At 50.7% G+C, this 16,850-nt stretch overlaps 1 pseudogene across 1 annotated transcript in view; it reads left to right on the top strand.

Annotated features, from left to right (window-relative positions):
* The window catches only part of LOC311358337 (guanine nucleotide exchange factor DBS-like), a 31,430-nt pseudogene that overhangs the window by 12,644 nt on the left and 1,936 nt on the right, over window positions 1-16,850 (top strand). Inside the window, exons 4-29 of the transcript XR_014684183.1 lie at window positions 3,536-3,731; window positions 4,081-4,197; window positions 4,564-4,713; window positions 5,393-5,517; window positions 6,041-6,155; window positions 6,276-6,395; window positions 7,046-7,237; window positions 7,708-7,899; window positions 8,621-8,780; window positions 9,152-9,219; window positions 9,510-9,595; window positions 9,762-9,828; window positions 9,936-10,051; window positions 10,388-10,457; window positions 10,570-10,662; window positions 11,066-11,158; window positions 11,721-11,846; window positions 12,530-12,751; window positions 12,879-12,971; window positions 13,267-13,345; window positions 13,533-13,596; window positions 13,835-14,064; window positions 14,226-14,285; window positions 15,044-15,121; window positions 16,340-16,449; window positions 16,644-16,756. The product of XR_014684183.1 is annotated as a guanine nucleotide exchange factor DBS-like (transcript). The remainder of the gene's footprint in view (window positions 1-3,535; window positions 3,732-4,080; window positions 4,198-4,563; window positions 4,714-5,392; window positions 5,518-6,040; window positions 6,156-6,275; window positions 6,396-7,045; window positions 7,238-7,707; window positions 7,900-8,620; window positions 8,781-9,151; window positions 9,220-9,509; window positions 9,596-9,761; window positions 9,829-9,935; window positions 10,052-10,387; window positions 10,458-10,569; window positions 10,663-11,065; window positions 11,159-11,720; window positions 11,847-12,529; window positions 12,752-12,878; window positions 12,972-13,266; window positions 13,346-13,532; window positions 13,597-13,834; window positions 14,065-14,225; window positions 14,286-15,043; window positions 15,122-16,339; window positions 16,450-16,643; window positions 16,757-16,850) is intronic.

Here is a 16,850-nt window from a genome sequence, read left to right as displayed (position 1 = left end):
ATGCCAGTGTGTTGTTCTTTTTTCTTTCATTTCACAACACAAACAAACACAAATAAGCAAGTAACTACAGAGTTCCATGGTGACCAATGGTTTTAAACCATCGGTGAAGGGGTCCACCGGTGCCCTCATCCTGACATAATGCACAATGACCCTCCTGTGTTTATATGACATAGTGCATGCGTGGCTACGCACCAAACACCAAAGCTATATGTCGGGACACACAGAGGAAACCCTAAATTGTTCTATTGTAAAAGCAGCGTATACATATGTACATATGAAAAAAAAACACGTCAAAATACATAACCATAAAAAGAAAAATCCTACACACACAAAAGAAAAAAAACAATGATATTATCCACTACAGCTGTACGCTGAGAAAAGGAACAAAAGAAGAACGGTTTGAAGCTTCAAAGAGAGGGGAGAGGGGAGAGGTGACCCCCCGGGGGACGTGGGGGAGGCCCCCGCGCTCCTCCTCCTCTTTTGAATTGAATGGAGCTTTATTAATCCACAGAGCTCTGCCGGTGGTTCCATCCACACACCAATGACCGGGGGCTAATGAAGGCCGGCACGTGTTGCGCTGAGGGGGAGCTGCTCCTCATCAGCGCCCATCTGGGCTCTGGAAACGTTGAGGTCAGCCCAGAGGATGATAGATGACGCTCACTCAGGAGGTCAGCCGCCCGCAGTCAGGGAAAAGCAGTGTGCAACTGACTGCACACCACGCTGTTTGTTCAGAGTCGGTGTGTAAGTGTGTGGTGTGTGTGTAAGTGTGTGTGTGTGTGTGTGTGTGTGTGTGTGTGTATACAAGTGTGAATGCATGCTTGTGTGTGTGTGTGTGGTGTGTGTGTGTGTGTGGTGGTGTGTGTGTGTGTGTGTGTGTGTGTGTGTGTGTGTGTGTGTGTGTATACAAGTGTGAATGCATGCTTGTGTGTATGTGTGTGTGTGTGTGAGTCTGTATGTAAACAAGTGTGTGTATGTGTACGTATGTATGTATGTATGTATGTAAACATGTGTGTGTATGTGTACGTATGTATGTATGTATGTATGTAAACAAGTGTGAATGCATGCTTATGTGAATGTGTAATTTAATCATGATTGATATGCAATGACGATGGTCCCCTGCGGCCATAGTTCTTGGCTCTGTCTGACGTGAGAGATGACCCATTCAGTGTGATTGCGAGGGTAGGTTGTGGGTGAGGAGGGGGGGTTTATTCAGGTGGTTGAAGCAGGTAGCATCTCTGTGAAGGACAGGGGGAGGGGGAGAGGTGTCCTCCATTAAGGCCCGTAGCGCCAGCGTCAGTCAGGAAGTTCCAGATATCTCTCCACACATTATTCAGACCACTCCCCCTCCAGTCTGTCCTGAGGGGAGTGTGTGTGTGTTGTGTGTGTGGTTGTGTGTGTGTGTGTGTGTGTGTGTGTGTGTGTGTGTGTGTGTGTGTGTGTGTGTGTGTGTTGTGTGTGTGTGTGTGTGTGTGTGTGTGTGCGCGCGTCTTCTGTTCTTCCATCAAGGGCTTTGTGATGATAAAAAAGACTGTTTGTTGTGTGTGTGTGTGTGTGTGCATGCGTGCGTGTGCATGCGTGTGTGTGTGTGTGTGTGTGTTAAAAAGAGAGAGAGACAGAGAGAGAGAGAGATAGAGAAGAGAGAGAGAGAGAGAGAGAGAGAGAGAGAACAGCTATGTGTCTGAGTGAGGTGCACAGTGTCTCCTGTTATCAAAGAACAACGCCTGGGTGAAGCGTGACCGTTGCAGCCAAAGGCGGTCCGCACTATCCACGGCTGGAGTGGCCCTGGGTCCCCGGTGCCCCTCTCCCCGTCCTCGTCCGTCCGTGGTGGTTAACCGCCATTAAAAAAAAAAACATTCCACAACATTCATTTCATTCCGCTTTTAATTCTATCACTTGTCATTTCCTAATTGCATTCATCTTTTATTTCATTACTTGTTATGTTCCTAATTCCATTCATCTTTCACTTCATAACTTGTTATTTCCTAATTCCATTCGTCTTTCATTTCATTACTTATTTCTAGTAATCAGTAAACCGGCCTAGATGTCTTCACCGCATTCAATAGACCTTATAAAATGTCATTATTTTTCTACTCTACCGGTGGTGCAGCACAGTTTAGTTTTCTAATCCGTTCCAGCAGTAGGAAACGTTGAATTGATCCCTTAAGTTCCCTTAATAGCCCCACATCCAGAGTGGGGGGCCTGCTTGTTAATGAGGCACTCATGTCTTTTTCTGCCTAGGACAGCATTCCTCAACCACAGCACGCGGGTCATTAGCTAATTAAGCCGGCATTAACAACAACTGCAGTGCTCCAGCGTAGCTTACCCCTTGTGGACCCTACGTCCTAGCCAATTCCTAGCCGTCAACGTTTTATACTTCTTATATGCACCCATCCATTGCATGTGTTCTGTTCAATATCGAAGTAAACAAATGGAAGGTTTCCCGTTAGCAGCCTCTAGTGGCTTGGGTCGTAGTTACAGTTAAAAGCGATAGCATTTTGAGACGGCATTAAAGGGCTCTTTATGGTCCCACGTTCACGCAACGCAAGGACCACGCAGACGCTCTCGACATGGTCAGTGAACGTTTACGGTCCTGCGTCGGGTTCTAGTGAGCGGACCAATCACAGCCCCTTGTGGCTGCGTCGCCTTGACAGAAGGTTACAATTTTTTGGGAGGCGCATTGTCAGGCCCCTTGTATTTATTCAAGGTGTGTATCATCTGCAGTAGCTAGCTATCACTGCTGTATACGGGGAACGGGTTAGCCTGGCGATTGTTAGTACTTGCACATGGTTCTACGAACATCTTTACTGTACCGACGGCGATATATTGTCCTCACTTCTCATGACCAAAATGTACTTACTGTAAGTCGCTTTGGATAAAAGCGCTTAATGTGCTAAATGCCCTTCATTAAATGTAAATGTCAATTGATCAATTGAGAGTGTGTTCCAACCATCCATCCTACTACAACAAACCCCAAGGCTGGGGCCCCTCTAGGTGGTGTTAGTGGCAGCTGTGTACGATAAAGACTGATGTCGTGGTCCCCCCTCCTGGTAAAAGGGGCCCTGGGAAGGCAGGGTGGAGCTCTGCAGTCATCATTTTACATTTGCTTGACAGAAGCCGCATCTCAGAGCTGAGAATTAAGAGAATGTCACAAGCCCAAGGACACACAGGTGGGTGATGAAGGGGACGAGAGAGGGAGGGAGGGAGGGAGGGAGGGAGGGAGGGAGAGAGAGAGAGAGAGAGAGAGAGAGAGAGAGATGAGAGAGAGAGAGAGAGAGAGAGAGAGAGAGAGAGAGAGAGAGATGAGAGAGAGAGAGAGAGAGAGAGAGAGAGAGAGAGAGAGAGAGAGAGAGAGTCAATCACAGTGAAGCTTCCTTGCCACCCATTTATTTTCAGAAACTCAAAGGAGATACAGACGTGAATTGGAAGGGGGGAAAGGGGGTGCAACAGTGCATTTAAAGACAAACAACAACGAGTGCATCCCACTGAATGACGGGAGAGGAGGGAAGAGAGAGAGAGAGAGAGAGAGAGCTCCCAGGCGATTCTCTGCCTCCGCTGGTGTTTTGCGACGCAGTGAGCCTCCTCCCCTGACCTCCATCTCTCCTCCTCCCCAGGGCTCCTTCCCAGGGAACCTCCAGCTGGTTCTGGTTCTGAGGCCCACCGCGCTGCTGCAGCGCACACTCTCCGACATCCTCTTCAAGTTCAACAAGGATGAGTTCAAGATGAAGGTGCCGGTAGGTGGAGCGCCGTGTACCGTTTAGTCGTTTAGCAGACGCTTTCACCCGAAGCAAACCACGGTGAACTCAGACACCTGCCATTAAGGAGCAGGTAGGGGTTAGGTAGGGGGTCTTGCTCAGGGATGGGGATCAAACCCAGATCCTCTAGACTGGGAGTCGAACCCCCTATACCCAACTGTAGTGACTTAGTAACTGTAACTGTAGCAGTAGTAATAGTAGCACGAAAAGTAGACGCAGTTGTTGTAGCAGTAGTCACCGCAGCAGTGATGAGGACAGAATCTGTTTGAAGACTGACAGGACGAAATGTGTGCGTTCGTCTGTTTGCGTGTGCCGTGCTGGCGTGCAGGTGATCATGCTGAGCTCTGTGACGGAGCTCCACTCCTACATAGAGCGCAGTCAGCTGACCCAGGAGCTGGGGGGAACCCAGGAGTACTGCCACGAGAAGTGGATCTCGCACCGCACGGTGGGTCCGACCGCTCTGCACACGTCATTTAAAGCAAACCGCCTTGTTGTACATTTTACGTTCAGGACATCAGAACCAGAGAGTGTGCCGATGATACGTCACCATACATGTGTATTTAATGACTATGTCGTGTGTGTGTGTGTGTGTGTGTGTGTGTGTGTGTGTGTGTGTGTGCGTGCCTATGCCGTGTGTGTGTGTGTGTGTGTGTGTGTGTGTGTGTGTGTGTGTGTGTGTGTGCGTGCATATGCCGTGTGTGTGTGTGTGTGCCTGTGTGTGTGTGTGTGTGCGTGCCTATGCCGTGTGTGTGTGTGTGTGTGTGTGTGTGTGTGTGTGTGTGTGTGTGTCACCGCCGTCACTGCGTCACAGGCCATCGAGGGCTTTGCGCTGATGGTGAAGAAGACGGCTCAGAGCCTGCAGGTGTTCGGCATGGAGCTGGCCGAGACGGAGCTTCCCGGCGACATCGAGGCCACCACCGGCCTCCTGGGGACCCACACCAGCAAGAAGGACCGCATGAAGGTGACCACAGCCCCCTCTCTGTCAGTCTCCCTCTCCCCCTGTCTCTCACCCACCCACCCATGTACTCACACAACAAAGTTGAAATTGGCGTTTTTCGCCTAGGCTGTTGAACCGGGTGATTTCGACGGGGTGCAGTATGGTCACCACGATGTGTGAGTCGTCACCTTAATGTCCAAAAAGGACTTTCCTTGGCATTTGGTTTGTCTTAGTGTTGTACGTGACCTGATGACGGCCGCGTTGGGCCGAAACGTTATCACCATGATCCATTAATTAAATAATAACTTTGATAATTGTAACTCGGGAGTGTGCGGCCACCTCTCTTTCATATACCAGACTTTAATCGGCAGCCAGCACCAGCACTATTTGGTGTGCGTTACACTTTTCCTCCAAAAAGGACTTTCCTACCATTGCCAAGTAGTACTTGTTGTCCATGCTTGAGCGGTCAATACAAGTGTGCATAATCTGTAGTACTTTGTAATTTGAATTATTCACATTCGTACACACGCACTTAAGGCTGTGTGTCCTGAAGAAAGGGTGTTTTTGTGACACGTGTGTGTGTGTGTGTGTGTGTGTGTGTGTGTGTGTGTGTGTGTGTGTGTGTGTGTGTGTGTGTGTGTGTGTGTGTGTGTGTGTGTGTGTGTGTGTGTGTGTGTGTGTGTGTGTGTGTGTGCGCGCTCAGGGGGATCTGCTGGTAGCGCTGGCCCAGGGCAGCAGGCTGCTGGAGAGCATCAATGAGCCAGTGGTACAAGACCCGGACCACAACATGAACCAGGATGAACTGGAGAACCTCGCGACGGTGCAGAGGTCAGCTCCTTGCCAGCCCAACACAAGCAAGCCACAGAGGCCACAGGGTGCCACGCTGGGTTCATGTTTGTAGTGGGACCCAGCGATATTTATTTTGCTCGCGGTCCATATTTTGCTCGATTTATTCATAACAAATGAGTTAACATTGACTCCAAACTCTAGTGTTGATCCGAATTAATATCATACACATGCCTTCGTATAAGCAATAATAATTTTTTTAAGATTTACATTTTGTACATTTTGTGCATCCGTGACATTTGTTGATCGTCAGTCATTAGCATTCAACCGGGTTCTACCCTCTCGGTGACAACTTGAAAACCAATCAAGTGGAATCCCATTTTCATGTCACACTCAAGTTACTAGACCACATTTTTTGCCTCATCAGTTTTTCCCCCCTTACTGCTGCTGCTGTTCTGGTTCCTCTCTCGCGCTCCCCCCCAAGCATCCTCTGTATTCCCTCCCCCTTGTTGTTCTGTTCTCATCTCTCTCTCTCTCTCTCTCTCTCTCTCTGGGCTCTTGTCAGGCTGCTATCACAGTTGGACGAGACCGAGCGGGCGTTCGATCAGTTTTGGGCGAGGCACCAAACAAAACTCACCCAGTGTCTTCAACTGCGCCACTTTGAGCACAACTACAAAGAGGTAAGTCTGAGGCTGCGGACCCGCCTGTAGCCAGCGAGACTCTGAGTCTGTAGCCTCCCATTCGACCCTCACACTACTGATGTTGTACTGTTGTTGTTGTTGTTGTTGTTGTCTGTTTAGCTGATGGCCCAGCTGGACCAGGTGTCTGAGAAGCTGGGAACGTTCTCCGAAGTGGGCATCAGCCCTGCGCACGCCGACCACATCTTCCGGGACCTGACCAATTATGAGGGGAAAGTCTGTGTGAGTGATACCGGACCCTTAACATTTAACACAGCGGCGCGGGGGGGGGGGCGCAGTGGTCAGCACCGCGGCCTCACTGCAAGCAGGTCCTGGGTTCAAACTCCGCCGTGTGGTGTGTTTGTGTGTTCTCCCTGTGTTCGTGTGACTTCCACCAGGCACTCCAGTTTCTCACTAAAAGGAGTACACGCACCTACAAGACATGGGTTAAAAGTAGAAGACTTAATTTCATTACATTGATACAAGGACACACACCAGGGTCTATTAGTGTCCCAGGATATACAAATGGTCCTCATTCATACAGCGCCTTTATCCAAAGCGCTTTACAGTGTTGACTGACATTCACGCACACATTCACACACACACACACCGACGGCGGAGTCGACCACGCGGGGCGACAGCCAGCTTCGTCAGGAGCAATTAGGGTGAGGAGGCGTCTCGCTCAGGGGACACCACCACGACACTCCGTAGCTAGGAGGAGCCGGGGATCGAACCGGCGACCTTGCGGTTTACCAGCTCAACCCGCTCGACCTCCTGAGCTAATGCCGCCCCCTATTTATACAACGCTGTCCCAATGACCTCCCCGAGCCGTTGGGGGCCTCCTACATAATGGACCGCTAAACGCCCCCCCCCCCCCCCCCCTCCCTCAACAGGAGCTGCTGGACCGAACCCTGGCTCTGGCCCAGGAGGGCGACTCGCTGGTCCAGAGCTCGCACTACGCCGAGGACGCCCTCCAGACCAGCTGCGGGGAGCTCCGCGCCCGGAGCACCGAGCTCAGCGGCAGCCTGAGGGCAAAGAAAGACTTCCTCCTCCTGGCCATGGAGCTCCACCACAGCCTGGAGAGGGTGAGGGGCTCACACTCTACACACACTCACACACACTCACACTCACACATACACACACACGTTCACGCTCGTCCTCACACACTCACACTCACACTCACACACTCTCATGCTCACGCTCACACACACACTCTCACGCTCACACACTCACACTCACCGAAACAGATATTATCACAGTGCATTCCACTCATGAACAGCAGACCGACGGCAGAACGACACACACAACGTCTCTTGCTTCATCACTGCACCTCTAACCAGTGGCGTAGCCAGGGGTTGTTCGCCTCCCCCCCCCGTCGACAATCGCGTTTCCCCCCCGCCCCCCCCCCCCCCGGTCAACAATTCAATATGGACCCCCCTATAAAAGCCTCGGCTACCCTCTTGACACCCCTTGAAAAAAAGTCTGGCTCCGCCACTGCACCTCTAACCAACCCTCCTGCCTTCCCCCTTTGTCGTCTTTGTTCGTTTGCTCTCAGGCGGCCAAGTGGTGCGACGACGGCATCTACCTGCTGGCCTCGCAGCCCGTGGACCGCTGCCAGTCCCACGAGGGCGCCGAGTCGGCCCTGCAGGAGCTGGAGCGCTACCTGGAGGCGGCGGGACAGAACCTGCTGACCGACCGGGCCACCATCTGCACCCAGTACCAGGCCGTGCTCAACCAGGAGTTCATGGTACAGAGTCCCCAGTAGAGGCCCAGTAGAGGCCCAGTAGAGTCCAAGTAGAGCCCCAGTAGAGTCCATGCTAACAGCGCTGCAGAAGTCACTGCGTGTTAATTGTCATTTGCGATTTTGCCTCAGTGCTTTTGAAACCTAAATGAAACAGAATTTGTACGCTGGTTACGTTAAAATGACAAATGACAAACGGGTACAACTCAGCAATTGCTTAATGATTATTGTTTTAGGTGCAGAAGAATATAAATTGAATGAATAATCTGTTGGTCTTAATGAATAATCGCAATCACAATATTGAGCATTGATTATCATTTGTCATAATCGTAGAGCCCTACATACAATTATGACTTAACTTGCTACTACTCATATTGTGTATATAGAGCATTTTATGTACATGTTATTACTTACCTCACCTTGTGTCCTGTACCCTGCTGTGACACGCACATTTCCTGTCTGGGACAGTAATAAAGTATCATCGTATGATACTATATTTATCATCTTATCATCTCATCTTATCTTTCTCAACTTAATATGGCTAATTTGACTGATTTGTGACTGAACCTGATTGAGCGCGGTTCTGCAGGGACACACACACCCACACACACACACACACACACACACACACACACACACACCAGGGTGAGGGCTTCTAACGTGAACCACGCCTCCAATGTCCCGACCCGGACGTGTAACTTGAACCTGTCCCTCTCCCGTGGGCCAGGACCAAGTGGAGAAGGTGCTCCAGAAGCAGACCTCCATGCAGGAGATGTTTGAAAAGAGGAGGATCAGCCTGAAGAAGCTGGCGGCCAAACAGACCAGACCCGTGCAGCCGGTGGCCCCGAGGCCAGAGGCCATCATCAAGTCCCCTCTCAGCTCACCAGGTCCGTCCCCGACACACGACAAGTGAAAGGCACCACACCCATGTCAACGTTCTGAGGGGGTGGTTATGAAAAATGGCACACGTTATTATTGCATTATTTAAAAATTCCACAGCACAGTAGACAATAGACAACAACAATGCAGGCTCACAAAAAATAAGACAAGGCGAGTGTGTTATTATATAGTGAAATGGAGCAGGTCACGAGATGACGACAGTTTGCCTGGTCACTCTGGCGGGGAACCCGGTCATGGATCCATGACCCATTGTGCTTCAGCCTCATGGTTGATCTCCACCGTGACCGCTGCTCTTCACCTCCTGCTACGTCTTAGCAGTGCACACGTCAACGTTGTTTTTTCTCCGTCCCTCCCTCAGCACACAGAGCACAGCAGGAGAAAGACCTCCTCGAGGGAGACTCTGGGCACGACGGCGGCTGTAAAAAGGTAGGCGGTAAACTCCTCCTGATTGTCGTTTACCCTTCACTAGGTCTGGCGTCAGTGGACATAAAGCACGGTGCCTCGTTCGGCTAATGGTCACGAGCTTGCACGGTGTGTGTGTGTGTGTGTGTGTGTGTGCGTGTGTGAAAAATGTACTTATTGACAAATGTATGACAAATGTACTTATTGTAAGTCGCTTTAGATAAAAGCGTCTGCTAAATTCCCTAAGTATAAATGTAATGTAATGTGTGTGTGCGTGTGTGTGTGCGCGTGTGTGCGTGTGTGTGCGTTTCCAGGACGACGGCCAGCAGCAGAACGGAGGCATCCACAGCCGACAAGCCTCTCAGTCGGAGCAGGAGGAGAACCTGGCCGTGCTGAGAAGGTGAGCCAGCGGGCCGTCACTCTCCATAACACCGCTGAGTCCACTGAGTCACCAGAGGAGCGGTCCACTCTCCCATCCCGGGGGGGGGGGTTCCATATGTACGCTCCGGTCTGTTGAATACATTGTGTCTGTCCTCCTCCCCCCCCTCTCTGTGCTCTCCCTCCAGGCATGTCATGAATGAGCTCCTGGAGACAGAGAGAGCCTACGCAGAGGAGCTCCTCTGTGTTCTGCAGGTAGGCCTCATGTCCCGAAACGCAGTTTTGATGCCAAATGTTATGACGAAAAACTAAAAAAGCAAGCGTGCCTTTTTGTGTGACTTTTTTCCACCGCTGTATCGCAGGGCTATGCAGCGGAGATGGACAACCCGGCGATGGCTCATCTGATGCCCGCCGCGCTGCAGAACAAGAAGGACGTCCTGTTCGGCAACATGCTGGAGATCTACCACTTCCACAAGAGGTGAGCCGTGTCTCATTTCAAATGAAGACTTCAACCTGGATTTTGAAAATGTCTCCATGTGTCTCCATGTATTTTTCGACAATATTTATTGTCGAATAAGTATTTATATTTCATGTTTATTAGCCATATTATGTAAAAACAAATCTATTTTTTTTTCTTTTTGTAATTCTCTGAATATTGTTCTCAATTGTTCTCATATCTTTTGAATGATTTACTGTCCTGTATTACTGCTGCTGTGACACCCATCAGTTTCCCTTTCATCCTTAGCGTTATCTTTGACTGTATCTTGATCTTAATCCCAACCCTAACCTTGGTCTTGGTCTTGGTCTGTGTCAGGACGTTCCTGAGGGAGCTGGAGGAGTACACAGACGTGCCTGAGCTGGTGGGAAGGTGTTTCCTGGAGCGGGTGCGTGATGACTGCTCTGTGTGTTATTATTGAAAGTGTGTGTGCACACACCGTAGTGCTGGTTCCTGCTGCTCACACACCCCCACTGTGTGTGTGTGTGTGTCTCGTTAAGATGACGGAGCTGCAGATCTACGAGAAGTACTGTCAGAACAAGCCTCGCTCCGAGAGCCTCTGGAGGCAGTGCTCCGACTGCGCCTTCTTCCAGGTGGGCCGTGCTTGGACAACGCGCACACACACACACACGCACACACACGCACGCACGCACGCACGCACACACACGCAGGCACGTGTACACGCAGACACACACATACAGGCATAAACAAACGCACACACACGTATGCAGACACATACATGTTCACACACACACACACACACACACACACACATACAGGCATAAATAAACACACACACACACAGACAGACAGACAGACAGACAGACAGACAGACAGACAGACAGACAGACAGACATATATATACACACACATACACAGTTACACAAATACACACGCAGACGCACACGCAAACGTATAAATACACACACAAACATATACTTACACACACACAGACGCACACACCACATATTTAACTTGATATTTATTTTGCATCAGGAATGCCAGAAGAAGCTGGAGCATAAACTGGGCTTGGACTCCTACCTTCTGAAGCCCGTTCAGAGGATCACCAAGTACCAGCTCCTACTGAAGGTACGGCCGTCTGTCTCTGGTCTGGTCTCTGTCTCTGTCTCTGTGGTCTGCTAGGCTTCCAGGTGCTCATTGTGTCTATGTGTGTGTGTGTGTGTGTGTGTGTGTGTGTGTGTGTGTGTGTGTGTGTGTGTGTGTGTGTGTGTGTGTGTGTGTGTGTGTGTGTGTGTGTGTGTGTGTGTGTGTGTGTGTGTGTGTGTGTGTGTGTTTTTTTATGCCTGTATGTGTGTGTGTGTGTGTGTCAACATGTATGTGTCTGCATGCGTGTGTGTGCGTTTGTTTATGCCTGTATGTGTGTGTCTGTGTGTGTGTGTGTCAACATGTGTGTGTGTGTGTGTTTATTTATGCCTGTATGTGTGTGTGTGTGTGTGTGTGTGTGTGTCAACATGTATGTGTCTGCATGCGTGTGTGTGCATTTGTTTATGCCTGTATGTGTGTGTCTGTGTGTGTGTCAACATGTATGTGTGTGTGTGTGTGTGTGTGTGTGTGTGTGTGTGTGTGTGTATGTGTGTGTTAACATGTGTGTGTGTGTGTGTGTGTGTGTGTGTGTGTGCTACCACTACAGGAAATGCTCAAGTACAGCAAGGGCTGTGAGGGGACCGATGACCTCCAGGAGGCGCTGTCGTCCATCCTGGGCATCCTGAAGGCCGTCAACGACTCCATGCACCTCATCGCCATCACGGGCTACGAGGTGGGACCCCCCTGGGAGACCCCCCCCCCCCCCGCCAGTCACATGACACCGCAGCACCGTCGCTTCTTAAGAAACCATAGAGAAGAACAACCCGATCTTCATCAGCTAGATCTAGGGATCTCGTTTCTTCTTATTTATTAAATGGAAGACGAGAGAGAAATCGAACTACTTAACAAATTGTGTTTTTTTTTAACTAAGTGCATCCAAATGTACTGCTGTAATTGCAATTAGCGTCCTCCGTCACTCTCTTCTTTTAACGTTGGACTTTCCTGTCAATTTAAAATGGAGAAATGTGTATGTCGCACTCATAGATAGTAATTCATAATTGGAAGTTGAGCGTAACATGAGATAGGAGACGAACCCTTGCAGTCCTATCAGAACACACACACATCCTGGCCAGGACACAGGCCAGTACGAGATGGGATTTGATTTGTTGGGTTTAGAGAGGAACTGCTTGTAGATTGGTTTGCGTTAGAGGACTCCCTCTGTTTGTTAAACACCAGTACTGCACACATAACCGGTTATTTGCCGAAACGGTTCCCCCGGTCCTCTGCTTACTGAAACTGAACCGCGGGGGGGCAGGAGGCAGCCCTGCCCCGGAACGGGGGGGGAAACCTTTCCCAGTCGGGTTCTCCATACCAACATGTGACCCCTGGTGGTGTGTTCCCCCCCTCTCCGGCTAGGGTAACCTGACGGAGCTGGGCAGGCTGCTCATGCAGGGCTCGTTCAGCGTGTGGACGGAGCACAAGAAGGGCCACGCCAAGGTGAAGGACCTGGCGCGCTTCAAGCCCATGCAGCGGCACCTCTTCCTGCACGAGAAGGCGCTGCTGTTCTGCAAGCGCCGCGAGGAGAACGGCGAGGGCTACGAGAAGGCCCCCTCCTACAGCTTCAAGCAGTCCCTCAGCGTGAGTCCCCCACCCCCCCCGGCCCGCTCCCCCCCCCTGGAGCGCTTGCGCTTGCGGCGCCGCTAGAAGGTATGCTAACACTAGTTTACGCTAACGTTTGTTTACTTCTGTTTTTTTTGCGGTGCAGATGAGCGCGGTCGGTATCACTGAGAACGCAAAGGGCGACAACAAGAAGTTTGAAATTTGGTGCAACTCCCGGGAGGAGGTGTACATTGTTCAGGTACGCTGAAATGTCCAGGTTCATAAGTACGTTATTGGTTTAGCACACACACACAAAGCACAAATATATTATTATATTATCTATCTATTTTACTTTTTTTTTTTTCCTTTTACTTATGTATTTTCTTTTTATTATATGACAGTGTTTATATGCGAAGCACTTTGAGTCTGCCTCGTGTATGAAAAGTGCTATATAAATAATGTCGCCTTGCCTTGCCTTATTAAATCACTATTCATTCATTACAATTGATTTAATATTATTGCTATTTATTTATTAAGTCATGCAATCGTTCCAGGCGCCAAGTGCTGACGTGAAAACCACCTGGGTGAACGAGATCCGGAAGGTTCTGACCACCCAGCTGGAGGCGTACAGAGGTACCGTCTGTTTCAAAAACAACGCCACGATTACACATCCTGTGAATGCAACATTTAGTGCCATTGTCCACTTACAACCCGGAGAACAACATGAATAGCTTCATGTCATTCTGACCCGTCAGTTTACGTGTTTGCACATCATTGTGTTTAGCGCTTTTTTAATCGATTTTTCTCTTTGCTTCTGCAGCCAGCCAGCAGAGGGCGCCAGACCAGGTGTTCCAGTTTCCCCCTGGAGCCGGCGGACCCGTCAGGTAGGCCAGCTCGCAGTGTGTAAATGATAAGAAGAAGTACAATATCAATGCCTTTCTCTCTGTATTTTTTGTTGCATAGCAATCTACAGAACGGCAATGTGATGTGTCAACCCTTACACTAAAGATGAACCAATGAATTATTTACAAATTCAACTTGAAAATGTACTTTTGAGAAATGAGTGTCAAAACGTATCACTGACTGATGAACAAGGTTGATGACTTGTGCTCGGCCCAACAGTCCACTGAAGAGCCAGAGGAGTCTGAAGAAGGGCGAGGAGAAGCGCTCCGAGCCGAGCCCCGACGCCAACTCCTCCTCCTCCTCCTCCTCCCTCAAGCCCGCCGGGAAAGGCAGCCTGGCCGGTCCCGGGCCGGACGAGATCGCCACCAGCCCCACCTCCGACAGAGCTGTAGCCGTGGCTAAGAAGCGCTTCACCCTGCAGGGCTTCAGTAACCTCAAACCCCAGAAGGGTACGTGTACGCGCGCCGTGTCTCTCACGCCGGACCTCGCCGTTCCCCCCCCCCCCCCCCTCCTCAATGCAACACAGAGTCTCCATCAGGTCCGTTCTCAGCTCTAGCTTGACGTAGTGTGAGTGTCACCGGTCCAACACGGCATGCTTCCCCCTCCACAGAGCCCTCGACCGCTGACGATAAGAGCCTCACGTTACCCATGATGCTCCTCCCCGCGCCAGGTACCTCGCACCGCCAAGTTGGTTTCTGTGAAGCCGCGTTCATGGTGCCTTCTGTTTGTCCACCCGACTCGATCTGCGAGTCGGATTTCCGAGTTACGAACCCGGAAGTTGCAAATAGCACGCCCCCCGAGGTCGTAAAAACGACTCGTCAACTCGTCTGAACTCAGAACACCCCGAGTTCAGTAACAAAGATGGCTACTCCGAGCATCACATGTAAAAACATTGTGGTTTTCTACTATTTTAAGCACTTGTGTTTTTGTTGTAACCAAATGAAGAAGTCGTACACATAGCACTGTATACTGTTACCTATAGCCATGTCGTTACAGTCTTATTATGTGTTAAATACCGCCTATTTTGTAGCTTGTGCCGCTGAAATTGGCTATAGACGCTCCATGTTGCTATGACAACAATGCCGATTCTTGAGCAGAAAGCAGAGCTCTGACTTGTCTTGTTGTGTGCCAAGTAGAACGAAAAACCCGGGGTCACTCGTTTTACGAGACGGATGTGACGTCACACCCGAGCTGCAAGTCGCGATTACGAGACAAATAGAAGGCACCATTGTCCTCTTTGCACGACCTCTGAGAACTCGAAGCTACAACCTCGTGCCGCGCCAAGTAGCGTAGTGCGCTAGTGTAGAATGTCTCTGTGATGTTTTGGCTCATCTCAGCTCATCTTTTTTTTTTTTTTGTTGTCTGACCGTGGTTCTCGGGGTCCCCTCTCTTCTTACGCGCGTCTCTGGTTTCTTCTCCTGACCACAGCAGGATCTCCCACCAGCCCCGACCACAAGACCAAGCGGCATGAGATCAAGAGTGACCCCACGCCCTTCGGCTTCAAAGGTAGCCACCGACCGCTTAACCCTCTAGGACGGGGCTAGGAACACAAAACCAGCCCGGTCCGACGGGGAACACCCGCCACCAGCCGGGGACGTAGCTCCGACCATTTGCCATGGGCAGGAAATTCAGGGTTACATAATTCTTGGCCAGTTAGGGCTGCTCGATTATGGACAAAAATCATAATCACGATTATTTTGGTCAATATTGAAATCTCGATTATTCAAACGATTATTTTTGAGTTTGAAAACGTGATGGATTTATTCATAATTTCTCTCCAAAAAAAAAAACACTTTGTAAATGAGAACTTCGAAATTTCCCCTTAAAAAAATATACACAGAATGGTCAAATAGAAAATAAAGTCCAGATATGAATCCAGCTGTTCTGCAATTTCTATAAATAAAAAAAAATCACGATCAAAATTCGATTAATCAGCCCTATGGCCAGTGCACTGTTCCCCACTTGAAGGTAAAAAGACAACAATTCTAAAGGTTCTTCATGGACCCTCCGTTCAACTGTGATGGATTTGAGGAAAACACTGATTTGGGGTTCAGGCCGCGTTACGTTCCGTCAGCCCATGGTCTCACCCGACGTCTCTGTGAGTGAGCAGCTAGTGGGGGTCTCCGAGCAGCACCGCGTGTTTCATGAGGGGGGCCGTGGGCTAACCCTACCTCCCGTTCCCCAGATCAAGGCCCGCCCCCGCTCCACCTGAGCAGGGTCCGGTGGTTCAGCAGCAATGCTCTCTTACAGGCCAAGCGGAGAGGTACGCCGGCTCCACCTGGCTCGCACTCAACAGCCTGCAAATGTCTGCCCTCCTATTGATGGGAGTCTCTCACTAGCCACCTGCTTGCCTGCCCCTTGTATTCACACCCACCTCAATAAGAGACTGTTGTTCAGTCAATCACTACCCCCCCAGCCCCCCCCCCCCCCGCCCCTTCCACACACACACACACACACACACTCACCACCTTGCCTGGTAGTGTGCAGGTTGAGAACATAAGTGTGTTGCATGGTCTTCTCTCTCTCTTGATCTCGCCTCACGTTTGCTAAACTGAGCCTCTGCCTCAACACGTTTGTTGGTGTGTCGGTCGGGTTTCACCGTCGGCTCTGACGTCACTCACATTGTTCGTGATCAAGAGAGACCTGTGTGGCTCCCTCTGCCACTCCCAAACCCCCCCCCGACTGCTACGTCGTGTCTCACCGTCTGTCCCTCTCTCCCGACAGGCTGGACCAAGGCCTCGGCGTCGCTGGACGCCTCGGGGGAGAACGACGGCTACTCCAGCGCCGAGGAGCCGCTCAACTCAGACCCCGAGGAGGAGACCCCCAAGAGACTGGTGGGTAGTCGCCGGCCACCCCCCCCCCCCCCCCCCCCCCGCCGCCAACCCAGATCCTGAACGAGTGTGTGTGTGTGTGGGTGTGGGTGTGGGTGTGTGTCGGCCTACTTCCTTCTTCAGCGTTGACTCGAACGCGACCTAATGTCTAACGCTTCCGTACCCCCCCCCCCCCCCCCCCCCCCGCTGTCGTGCAGAGCGCGGGGAGGTACACGGTGGTGGCGGACTGCGAGACGCCCGGAGCCCAGGAGCTGTCGGTGAAGAGCGGAGACACAGTGCAGCTGGTGAAGGAAGGAGAAGACGGACAGTGGTGAGTGAGTCCACCCGCTGGGTCCTGTGTGGGACGTTTGCTGATGATTGGTTTCAAAGGAGTGCCGTCACACACCATCGTTTGTATGGCCCCG

The sequence above is a fragment of the Micromesistius poutassou genome (genome assembly GCF_964030765.1).
Source record: "Micromesistius poutassou genome assembly, chromosome: 14".
Classification (NCBI taxonomy): Eukaryota; Metazoa; Chordata; class Actinopteri; order Gadiformes; family Gadidae; genus Micromesistius; species Micromesistius poutassou.
The sequence above is the reverse complement of the archived record's forward strand: the minus strand, read 5'-3'. Positions and strand labels throughout refer to the sequence as shown.